The 11,345-nt window shown below is 52.5% G+C and overlaps 1 protein-coding gene across 6 annotated transcripts in view; it reads left to right on the forward strand.

Moving 5' to 3' along the window:
* Window positions 1–990: 990 nt before the first annotated feature.
* LRRN2 (leucine rich repeat neuronal 2) overlaps window positions 991–11,345 on the forward strand; it is a 63,575-nt gene continuing 53,220 nt past the window's right edge. For 3 of the 6 annotated variants that reach the window (XR_005657102.1, XR_005657101.1, XM_039881800.1), the window contains exons 1-2: window positions 991–1,684; window positions 4,328–4,479. The gene's annotated coding sequence lies outside the window, so the exon portion shown is untranslated. Of the gene's footprint in view, window positions 1,685–1,794; window positions 2,186–4,327; window positions 4,480–11,345 lie in introns of those variants that run through there. The other 3 variants (XR_005657105.1, XR_005657104.1, XR_005657103.1) reach the window with 2 other exon arrangements.

Raw genomic sequence — 11,345 nt, forward strand, 5'->3', positions numbered from 1 at the left:
AAATCTTCCACAAAACCTTCTATGAATAACTCTAGCCCATGATGGCTTTTTCTTTCTGTATTTCAATGGCACTTCCATTGCCTTGAAATGTTAAAAATTTGTTTCATATGGTCCCAACTTGTTCCTTCTTCCAAGCTCCTTGAGGCCATTCTGTCTCACAGCAGGGGTGGAGGGTGGGGGCATGGGGGTTGTTTCGGGGTGCACTGGTAACTTAATATGTACTTATTGAATATACAAAGGTGAGAACAGCCTCTGTGCATACAGAACACACAGGTCTTCAAGCCAACTTTATAAAAGCCTCCGTGCGTGGAGGTACCACTGTCTGTGCCCTTGGAAAAGACAGAGCCAGAAAGCTCTGTCCGTGTTCTGCCCAGAGCTCACCTCACAGGAGGCACTGAGGGGAGCTCTGGATGAAGGAAGACATAATGGATGCCCTTCTCACAGAACTCCCTATACCTTGGACTCCACCCCACCTACTCTCCTGTGGGTTCTGCAGGCTCTGGTCAAGACCCATCAGCAGATGTGGCCTGTCCTGGAGCTGAGTTTGCTGTGTCCACTCTGAGTGGTTCTAGAGGAAGGTCCCACTAAGGCAGGAGACCCACTCTCCCAAGCCCACACTGGTGGCAGGGACCCAAGCCACCAGGCAGCAGCCCAGCATCCACCTTCAGCATGGATCAGCTCCCACTCTCCTTTCCAGTATTCATAACCTCCCAGCCTGCAGGGTAGGCACCGCCAAAGCCAAGCCCCTGACTGGGCTCGCCAGTTCCTGCCTAAAACCCAGGTAGACTGACATCCTTTGCTAAGGGCCAGGGTGGGATCTTCCAAGACGTCAGAACTGCCTTGATCAGGGGGCGATGCTGCAAGGGCATGAGAACTCAGAGGGTTTGCAATCTTTAGAATAGAGATGTCTGTGTCCATGAACAAATTCCAGCCCACGGCATTCCTTAGTGCGCTGTCAACTTAGGAAGGGTAGAACCTACTGGACTTTGCAAGAGGGTAAAAAGCAACATCAGAAGAGCCATCCCCGTCTCCTCTCAGACCCAGTCGCTGTGCCCCCTTCTTTCACGCAAGCCTTGCATCTGACCATCACTGGCCCCAGACCCTCAAGCTTTAGCATCTGGCTCCACCCAACTCCTCCCTCTGGGGAGAGGTTGTTTGTTAGGAAGAGGGGGCCTCTGGCCACTCAGGAGTTAAAATGGCAGCGGGACTGGAGGGGGGTGGCGTGGCTTGCGGACGGCGAGGCGGCGACCGGAGTGGGCTGGGAAGGTTGGGAGAGCGGCGGCGAAGCGGGTGAAGAGGACGAGCAAGAAGCCGGGAGGAGGCGCGCGGAGGGGCGCAGGGCGCCGCGGGGGCCTGCTGGGTGCACTTGGCCGCGCCGCGCCGGAGGGAGCGCCCCGCTCAAGCCCGCAGCCTCGGGCCGGGAGCGCAGGGGGCGGTGCGGAGCCCGGGGTGCGGGGTGCGGGGCGCGGGCGGGCGGGCGGGGCGGATCGTTGTTCTGCCGTCGCCCTCCCGGGCTCTGCCCCAGCACCACTCCCAGGACAACTCCACGACGCTAAGGTGCCCACGAACCTCCCCGGCCTGGGCGCGCGGCGCGCGGAAGAAGGGCGCGGACCAGGCTCCCCAGCCCAAGCTGGGCTGCAGCCGAGCGGCGTGGCGGCTCCGGGACCCGGACGGCGGGCACAGGGTAAGTGCGCGGCTCCGGGCTGACCCCAGTTGGCACCAGGGCCGCTGGCGTGGCCGCCGGGACGCAGCGGGGGCTGGGGGAGGGACGGCCGCGGGTGCCGCCGAGCCGCCTGCAGGGGAGCTGGTGACTCGCTGAGGGAGGCGGCCGCGAGAGCAGAGAGAAGGCGGGCTGGAAAATGTAAAGAAGGCAGCCGACTGCGCCGGCTGGACCCCAGGCGACGGGCGAGGGGGCGTCTGGACCGTAATCAACCATGAGAGGCTCGATCCGCCCCCAAACTGTTGCTGGGGAGAGCGGAGCTCTGAGATGTCCGGGAACCGAGAGGTGGCAGAGAGGTTAGGGAGGGCGTGACAGCAGTGGACAGCGGGTAGCAAGCAGAGCTCCAGAGCCGCGGGGACTTCTCCTTCCTTGGAGCCCGGGTGTCCGTGTGGAGGAACAAGGTGGCCTTGGTGTCTGTCCGAAGTATCTGGAACCAGGAGCCAGGCTCCTCCCGGACCGGCAGAGGTCTGTCCGCAGACTAGGATGGGACATTTGGGGTGGGGGATGGGCCGGCCTTGATCCCATCCTGGGGAGTCTGGGAGTGGGGAGCGGAATCGGGAAGACAGCAGCACCCAGGGTTAGCCAGCCACAGGTGGTCCGTCTGTCTTGCCGCGAAGGGCGCCACAGGCTCTGGCTGCCTAGCCGGAGAGGAGCTGCGGGTGATGGGGCTCAGCTGAGAAGCTAAAGGTGCTAGAGACTTGACCCTGGGGGCGGGCCTAGGGGGTGTTGCTGTGCTCCTCCCCCACCCCCGTCCCTGTCCTTCCTCCCCCACCAAACGAACAGGAAGGAAAATGTCAGCTGTGCTTTGTGCTCTGTTCCTCAGCCTGCCGCAGCTCCCATCTGTTGGAGCCAACGCAGTTTCTAATGGCAGGGTCGGGAGGGGGTGGACCGGGCGCAGCACTCAGTGGCAGAGATGGACCGGACAAGCGCTCTTCTTGAAGACCCCGGGAGGTTGGTGTTAGAGAGAACAGCCTCCCTGGTCAGAAGCGTAGAGGTGGCTCCCTGCCAGCTTAGTCACAATCATCAGGGACTCTGGGTCCTTCCATGCACCCAGACTCAAGGCAGCGTCCGTCTTCCCTGCCAGCCGGGGATGGGCTCTAGCCCAGTGTCCTCTTCCTGCAGGAGAAGGCCGGGGTCCCCTCCCACTGCCTACCGCTCCTTAAAGATCCCTCCAACAAAGAATGCTGGACATGGGGTGGGCAAGGCTGTGTGCAGGGCACTGAGACCCCTTTGCCTGTGGGCCCTGTTGTTATCAGAAAAAAAGTCTCATGTGGGTGGCCTGACCCATTTCCCTGGCTGGCCTAGGTGCCCTTGTGGGGAAATGGAAAGAGAAGGGCACAAGCAGGGGTCTGAGCCTTCTAGGCCCTTTGCCTTCCCCTGAACTGGCTCACACAGAGTCTCCTTCTTCCTGCCCAGGGGATTCCTCTGGACCTGGGATGGGATGTCATTATTTGGGAAGGATGGAACTAAAGGACTGGGTGCTCCAGGGATTGAGACAGGCCCAGGGTCTGGCATACACCCTGCATCTAGGAGCACCCCCAAATCCACACCTTCCCCCTGGCACGGACTAACCTGAAGGAGGTACTAAAAGGCGGTGGGAACCCAGAGGTCTACTAAGACAAATTCCACCCCGGCTGAGACAGCAGTTTCCTCTGTAACTCTCCACTCCCCATTTTTTTAGCCCCTGTGCCTCCCTCCTTCCTCCCCCTCTCCTATGCTCTCCACTCTTCACTCTCTTTCCTCAAGCATCTCATCATCTCCCTTTCTCCTCACAGGGCTCTCCTCTTCCTTCACCCTCCTCCTTCTCCCCAAGACTTCTCCCTCCCCCACTCCCAAGTGTCTGTCTGCACCTTTGCCCCGCTGCTCTTCCATCAAACAGCAGCTCTGGCCACAGCCAGGCATGTGCTCTGTGCTCCAGAACACCTGGACAGTGGGAACACACGCGCCGTTGGCTTTGCTGCGTCCCTTTTGCAGAGGAGGAGCTGGTGGGCCTGACAGCTGCATTTCCCTGGCATGTCTTCCGTACCCTGCCACTTGCCCCTCCTACCTCCCCCCCTCCTTTTTATTTGAAAGGAAAAAGAAAATCCATTGCTTTTTGGAAAATTCCTTCATTCAACAATTTATTGAGCACCTACTGTGTACTTGCCATTATTTTTGGAGCTGAGGATACAGCAATAAAACAAACCTCCATGTCTCAGGGCAGAACCGAACTTGTACCTGGACTTCCTAGCTGATTAGTTCTGTGCCCATCAAGTTCTTTCAAAGATCCACTGCTTGTGGGGGAGTGTGAACAATCCTAGTGAATTGTCATCGTCGTCACACTGAGTGACCTCTAACATGACAGGCCCATCTCCTTATGGTATAGCAGGTATCATAAAGCTTACAGACCTGGGGCCATCCCGCCCTTAAGATATATTCTGACCTGAAAAGGATGGGCCAGTTCTCTGGAAAGGCTGAGTAGAAATTCAGTGCTTTAAACAAAGGAAGGAGAAAGACAAATTTGTTACTAAGTGCATACTAAACCCCAGTCTGTCAGGAAGTTTACAAAATTTATTCAACCCTCCTGACAACCTTCTAAGGTCTGGATTATAATCCCTTGCTTTATAGCTGTGGAAATTGAGGACCAGAGAGGACCAGAGACGATCAGCCACTTGCCTCAGGTCACATAGGTCTCTGTTTTGAAATCACTGATTGTCTGCAGTTCCGAAATCACTGACTGTCGGCAGTTCCTTTGGCCCCTATGATGTCTGTGACATCTGGTAAGTTGTTGTACAGTTATCTGAAGATTACATTTTAATTGAATTTTTCAGGAGCGTGCTTTGTTCCCTCAGAATATGGGCACATATAAAGATTTGCTGAATGCTGGCATGAATAAACTTTCTCAAGTGATCAGGGAAGGCTTCGTGGAGGAGTTGGGACCTTGAGAGAGGGGGCAGGGAGGGTATGGGTCTTTCTGATACTATTCAGATGTGTGCCAAGCTGTAGGTAGGCAACTCCTGCTCCATACCACCACCCTGCATCCAAGTAGAGTTGATGGGAAATTGTTGTTTTCGTTAAGGGTCAGCGGGTAGAAGCTTGGTCCATGGCCAGTCTAATGAGTCAATGCCACTGGTGTTCTCAGCCTCCTTGGCCAAGCCTGGACTCTATAAAAGCTCCAAGGCAAAGAGTGGGGGTGGGAGGCTTTCGAGCCTGCGAGAATTACAGAGAAGGGCAAAGATAATGGACAGAGGCTAAATGGGGCAGGAAAGAGGGAGAGTGACCAGGAACAGAAGGGGAGGAGGACGAAGGTAGAAGATAAACTGAAAAACAAAAAACAAAGCAAGACACGTGAGAAAAGACACAACCAGACAGGACAGAGCACAGTGCAGTGGAATTGTTACGAGAAGGTGCATGATAAGGATGCCTTTATCTTCTGCTTCCCCCAAAGCCTTGGTCTGTCCGTCCCACAACTCGGAGGCTGGAATAGCCACCAGATTAACCGTATGCAGGCATTTGCTTACTCAACCAGTCCATCTTTTCTAAGCACCCACTGTTTGCTCAGACCTGTGTTAGGCGCTGTAGACAAAGACAGATCAGGTGTTGCCCCCGCCTTCCAGGACTTCACAGTAAGAATACGGATTTTGGAGCCGCAGCTGGGGTTTGAATCCAGGCTCCACTGCTTCTAGCTGAGTGACATTGGGCAAGTCATCTAACCTCTTTGTGCCTCAGTTTCCTCCTGCATAAATGGGATAATAATAGTGCCTACTTCTTAGAGTTGTTATGAAGATTAAATGAGTTAATACATGTAACGAGCTTAGTGCAGTGCCTGGCAAAGTAAGTATATTATTATTATTATTCAATAGGAGAGTCAATCTTATAATAATGAAACAAGTGCTATAATACAGGGATGAGCAGATAAAGAGGTGACAGTCTCTGTCTGCAGATTAAGAAATGGTTCTGAAAGCATGTGATATTTGGGCTAGGGCTTGAAAAGGAGTCAATCGAGCGGAGATGGTGGGCCTGGGGGCACTGGTGCCAAGGGTATTGGGCACAGGGATCGTGTATGAAAAAATGCTGTGTTGCGTATATGTCGCCTTCTGTGGATATCAGTAACACCTTGGACATGTCTCACTTCAGCTTCTTTGTTTCCAATGCTCAGAGCTGAGCTTCCAGTCAGCTGACAGGTCTCCCAGAATGTCCCCATATTCTCTAGCCTGAAACAGCCTTTGGGCAGGGGACCTGGCGCATCCTTGCTGGGACTGGTTTCATGACCATGACTTCCTTAATGTCCTAAGCCACCATCAAGCAGTCTCTGCTCCAAACCCAGAGCTGCCACAGCCCTTGTCCTCTGGCTTCTTTCACTTCCTGGGGACCCAAGGTGTCTCTTGGGTCCCCAGGAAGTCAAAGAAGCCAGAGGACAAGTGCCTATTGGTTCGAGGGAAGTGCCTATTAGGTGAGTCAAACCAGGTCTGCCTTGGAATTCAGTTTTTCTCTGTACATTTCTGTCACCTACACCTTCCCTGCTGCTCAGCATTTAATGGACTTGAAGTGAGTTCCAAGATGAAGAGCAGGCATAGGGTTCCTGGGGCAATAACCATTTCTCAGTCTCTACCTCCCACATGGTAATGGCACTAATCATAGCAACTAGTATTTATTGAGCACTTACTATGTTCGGGGCACTGTACCAAGTGCTTTACCTACATTATCACATTAAATCTTCAAAATTTTCCCTCTTAGGTAGGTACTCATTATCTCTAAACTTGAGGAAACCGAGACTCAGAAAGGTTCCGTAACTTACTCAAAGACATATAGCTAGAAAAAAATTTGACCTTCCTTCTGACCCGAGGGTTCCTGCTTTTTAACCACCCCCAGAATCTAGCGGTCCCTGGGCCTGGAGGGTGCTCTGGGGTCATCTAGCCCATTCTCCTCCCTCCCTACAGTCAGAAGCTCCCCAAGTACTGTCCAAGTTATGTCCAAGCCAGAGTTCTGTCCCCTTTTGGGGACCTTCAGAGACGGTGTCCCCTCTTCCTCCTGCTCCCACAGGTCACAGCTCCTCAAAAGCCAACTCTGTTTCCATCAGCTTCAACTAAGTGCTTCGGGGGCCACATGGAGCCAGTGGCCTCAGAGAAGCTGGACCCTAAGAGTCAGTCCCCACGATCACAGTGGTGGACCCAATGCAGCAGTGACTTCTGGGAGATGTGAGGATGGGCACGGACCCCAGATTCAGCACATTAGGTGGGGATGGTTTGGGATTGGTGCAGTGGGGTGTCTCTAACAAGGCAGCCTCATGTGTCTTGGGAAGAACAAGTCCAATCATTCATATTTACAAACACACAAGGCAGATCCTTCAGGAAAAAACATATAGAAGAAGAGGCAGTGATTGTTAGGCAACCAGTGTGGGTCTCGCAAGAAAAGTGGGTCTGTCTTACCTGATCCTTTCAGCGGGGAAGAAAAAGGAGGAAGAGAGAAGAAAGGCAGGAGAGGTTATGTTCCTCTACAGTGTTCTCAAAAGAAGCGTTCAAAGGCAGGTGATGAAAGTGTCTGTCTGTGGCCTAGGAGGGCAGAGGTGGCGATGCCAGGAGATGGAGCGACCACAGAGGGGCAGCTGGTGGGCAAGCTAGAAATTTAAAAGCTGTGCACGGGGGTAGGTAGAAGTCACCCCACCCCTCCATCTTCCACTTCCGGACAGACCTCCCAGTGGGATGAAGGTAGCTGGGGCTCACACAGCTCCAGGCCCCTGAACTTCAGAAGATCCTTCTCCAGAGTCAGCCCAGGGGTGGAATGGTGGAATCCCGCACCTGGAGGGGAGCCACAGAATTCTCCTGTCCATCGCGCATCTCTGAGCAGAAACACGCCTCAGCCACATCCGACACAGGGTGGGACTGGAGTCCCTTCTTTCAGCAAATATTTCTTAAGCATCTGTTCCCGGCTTGTGGGTATAGAAAGCAGCGAGCAACAAGCAATCAGAGATTTCTGCCTTCAAGGAGCTTATACTTGATTGTATGGGGAGACGGTGAAATAAATGGCAAGTGCTAGAAAGATTAAGTAATGGAGGGATAGGAGAGGGTGTGTTAAAAAGAGCAGAGTTGGTCATTTTGCACAGGGTGGCCCAGGGAGACCTTGCTGCAAAGGTGACATGTGAGTAACGACGAAGCGCCTGCGAGGTGGCAAGGGCACGGGGGGCAGAGGGAAGAGCAGAAGCAGGGGCTCGGGGGCCGGGCTGTGCCTGGTGGGTCTGAGGAGCACCGAGGAGGCCCGATCTTGGAGGGCCCTGAAACTGTGCTGAGGAGTTTGGTCTTTCCTCCGAGTGAGATGCAGAGCTTTGGCGGGGTTTAGGGAAGGGGGTGACAATGACTTGACCCTTTAAAAACTCCAGGATTTTGGCTAATTCAGTTTCACCAGGTGGTTAGTCAGGATGTTCTCCAGCCGTTGAAGCTGATTTGATCAATTATTGCTCACCCCCCAAGCACTTTTTGAGCTCTGTCCTAAGTGATGTGGGGTGAGGTGAGGAGAATATAAAGAAACGTAAGTCACAATCTTTGCTGGTACAGAAACCTACAGATCCGTTGGGGAGGCAAAACTTATACTCCTAAGAAATAACGAGGGAATAATACCAGACAGTATTTAAAACCAAGTGCTAAACTGTGTGACTTAGACTATAAATGTTATCAGAACTGAGAAGTCTGTGTGGGAGTACATAGGGAATGCTGCCTTGAGGAGATGCGGCTGGTGGGGGCCTGGAAAACGGGGTGGTGTCGACCCGCAGAGGGGAGAATTCTCAGAGGTGAGGGGAGCCTGGAAGGGGTTTGTGGGGGTGGAGGGGATAGTGGGGTGGGAGTGCAAGGGAAGCCAAAGGGCACATGGGTGGGGAGCAGTCTTTGTCTCTCGTTCCTTCACCATCCGGGTTCCTGGTGTCCCCTTTGTTCTCTCTGGACAGCAGAGTGGCCCTTTCTTAAGAGAATGAAAACACATTGTCTGGCGTTTTTGCCAGCTGATCTCTGTCTTGTGACACCTCTTGCTTTGAGAAGGTCTCGTTTCCAGCTTTCGGGTGGTTTCCGAGATCTTCATCCGCTAATCGATTGCCGTCCACCAGCCCCTCGGCCCACTGATGTCAGCCCCAGGTCTCTGCCAACCCCCTGAGCTCCATTCCTTCACCTGGTCTGCTTCTCTTCTCCCTTCCTCTCACTGTCTGGGTTCCTGTTTGGTAGATTACTCCTAGAACATTCCCATCTGTTTCGTATACAGTGAACTGGAAACAATATCGTGCCCAAATGAGCTAGTCTGTCCCTTCCCTGGAAGAAGGCAGCCTGGGTCTTGAGACTTGGGGTTTGGCTCACTTCTTACCTGTAGGGAGAGCACCCTGGGGTGGAGTGGGGACCCTCAGTAGTACACTCACTGTCCCCGCCCCCACCCCGCTCCCAGCCAAGGAGCAGGAGCTGAGAGTCACATAGGCAACTGGTTCTGCTAGGCATCCTGACAAAGGAGGGCCCACCAACTCTACCCAGAGGCTCTGGGCACAAGCCCTGAGGCCTCTATCCTCCCAGCTTAAATCCACAGGAACCAGAATCAGTTAGAGCTGCGTTAGAGTCCACTTTCCTTAACCACACACCCTTGGGCATTTTACTTAACCTCTCAGAGCCTTAGTTTCCCCATCTATAAATTTGGATTAATAACACTCACTTCATTGGTTATTAATGGTAAGAGCTAACATTGCTGAGTGCTTACGATATGACAGAGCTTCACTGCATTTATCTCACTTAATCCACATAACGCTGTGATATGCTGGTCCCGCATTTCGCAGCAGAGGAAGCTGAAGCTGGGAAACATTAAGTAATTTAATTTGCCCAAGGCCGCACGCAGCTGGCAAGTGTCAGAGCCAGAATTTAGCCCCAAATCTTTCTGACTCCAGAGCCCTTGTTCTCAGCCACTGCATTAAATGAGCTAATCTGTGTGAAGTGCCTGCTACAAAGTAGACGCTCAATAAATGCTAGATCCTTTCCACCTCAATTTCCCCAGGGCCACTCCTCCAAAGAATGGCTTTCCCCTACTGAATCACATTTCTAGGATCCCCTGGGACATGTGATAGAGGTAGGAAGAGGAATGAGCCGCTGGTTTATACCAAGGAAAAAAATAAGGCTGAGAGAGGGTGAGTAATTTGCATAAAATTACAAAACATCTGGGCTGTGATTAATAATACATGGGACATCTTTCTCATAAGAGTTTTGTTATTCAGCCCCCACTGGGTCCCAGGCAATTGGCAGAGGTATAATACAGAGGTTATGTTGTATGAGAGGACAATGAGAAGCCACCATCTCCCTCAGGGCAAGTCAGAGTCTGTCTCTCTTGCAAATTCCAGAGTTGATCACTAAGGGCTTGGAAAGACGCCAGCAAGAAGATTCTAAGACCTTCGCTGTTTGAATTTGGTACTGTTTTTAGAATTTGTTACAGATAATCTGGGGACTCCCCTAGATGGATCTAGGAAGGGGACAATGTTGAAGGTCAAGATATGGGAAGAAAAGATGGTATCTCAACTTTATGACGGTCAAGTCAGTGTGCCTTCTGCACCAGGTGTGGTGCCAAGGGATGGGGATGGGTAATGGGGAGCAAAGTAAAACAGAGTCATGGCCTCTGTGATCATTTGGTCGGATGGGAGAGATTATTCACACGCATGAATGGACACACACTCATACGCCCAGCTCCATCTGACCGTACCCGGAAGTACACCGAAAACGGATGTTTGCAGGGTAATCTGAGTGTATGTGTTCGTGTGGAATGGAAAGGAAGTTGCCGAGACAGGCGGGTTCCCTAAAACAGCCCTCGCTTATCCTTCTCTAGTGACCTCTTTTCTGGTGGACATAGAGACGCATCACTCTGCACGCCCCACTGGGACAGCCTAAACCTGTCGACAGTCATGTTCGATAGGCAGGCCCCAGAGTTCCTGAGTTTCTTAAAAGGATCCCCCAGTACTTTAAAACTGATGGCAACTGAGAGTCCTCCAGTCATGTGGCTTTCAAACATTTATAGGTATCGATCTGTTTTTTCAAAACACACGTGTGATAGGCAGAATAATGTCCCCCCGCCAAAGATGCCTGTGTCCTAGTCCCTGAAACCTGTGTGTCAGGTTACATGGCAAGAGGAGTTAAGGTTGCAGATGGAGTTAAGGTTGCTAATCAGCAGGCCTTAAAACAGATGGTCCTGGAATATCTGATAGACCCAGTGTAATCATGAGAGCCCTTTAAATATGGAGGAGGGGGCAGAAATCAGTGTCAGGGTGCTGCGATGTGAGAAAGACTCGACCTGTTGCTTTGAAGAGTGAAGGGGCCATGAGCCAAGGAATGCAGGTGGCCTCTAGAAGGTGGAAAAGGCAAGGAATCAGAATTTCCCTAGAACCTCCACAAAGGAACGCAGACCTGCCAACACCTGGATTTTGGCCCAGTGAGACCCATTTTGCACTGTAAGATAATAAATCTCTGTTGTTTTAAGCCACTAAATTTGTGGTAATATGTTACAGCAGCAACAGGAAATTAATACAAGGCTGCCATGGTTGGAACAAAGCGGGTAGAACAGAACCCGCTTAGTTGACTTGGCCTCCTGCTGACCCATGACCCCACAGGAATCGCTTCATAACTCTGAAGAGCCCAGTTTG

The sequence above is a fragment of the Pteropus medius genome, unplaced genomic scaffold, assembly GCF_902729225.1.
Source record: "Pteropus medius unplaced genomic scaffold, Ma_sr-lr_union100, whole genome shotgun sequence".
NCBI classification, from domain to species: Eukaryota; Metazoa; Chordata; class Mammalia; order Chiroptera; family Pteropodidae; genus Pteropus; species Pteropus medius.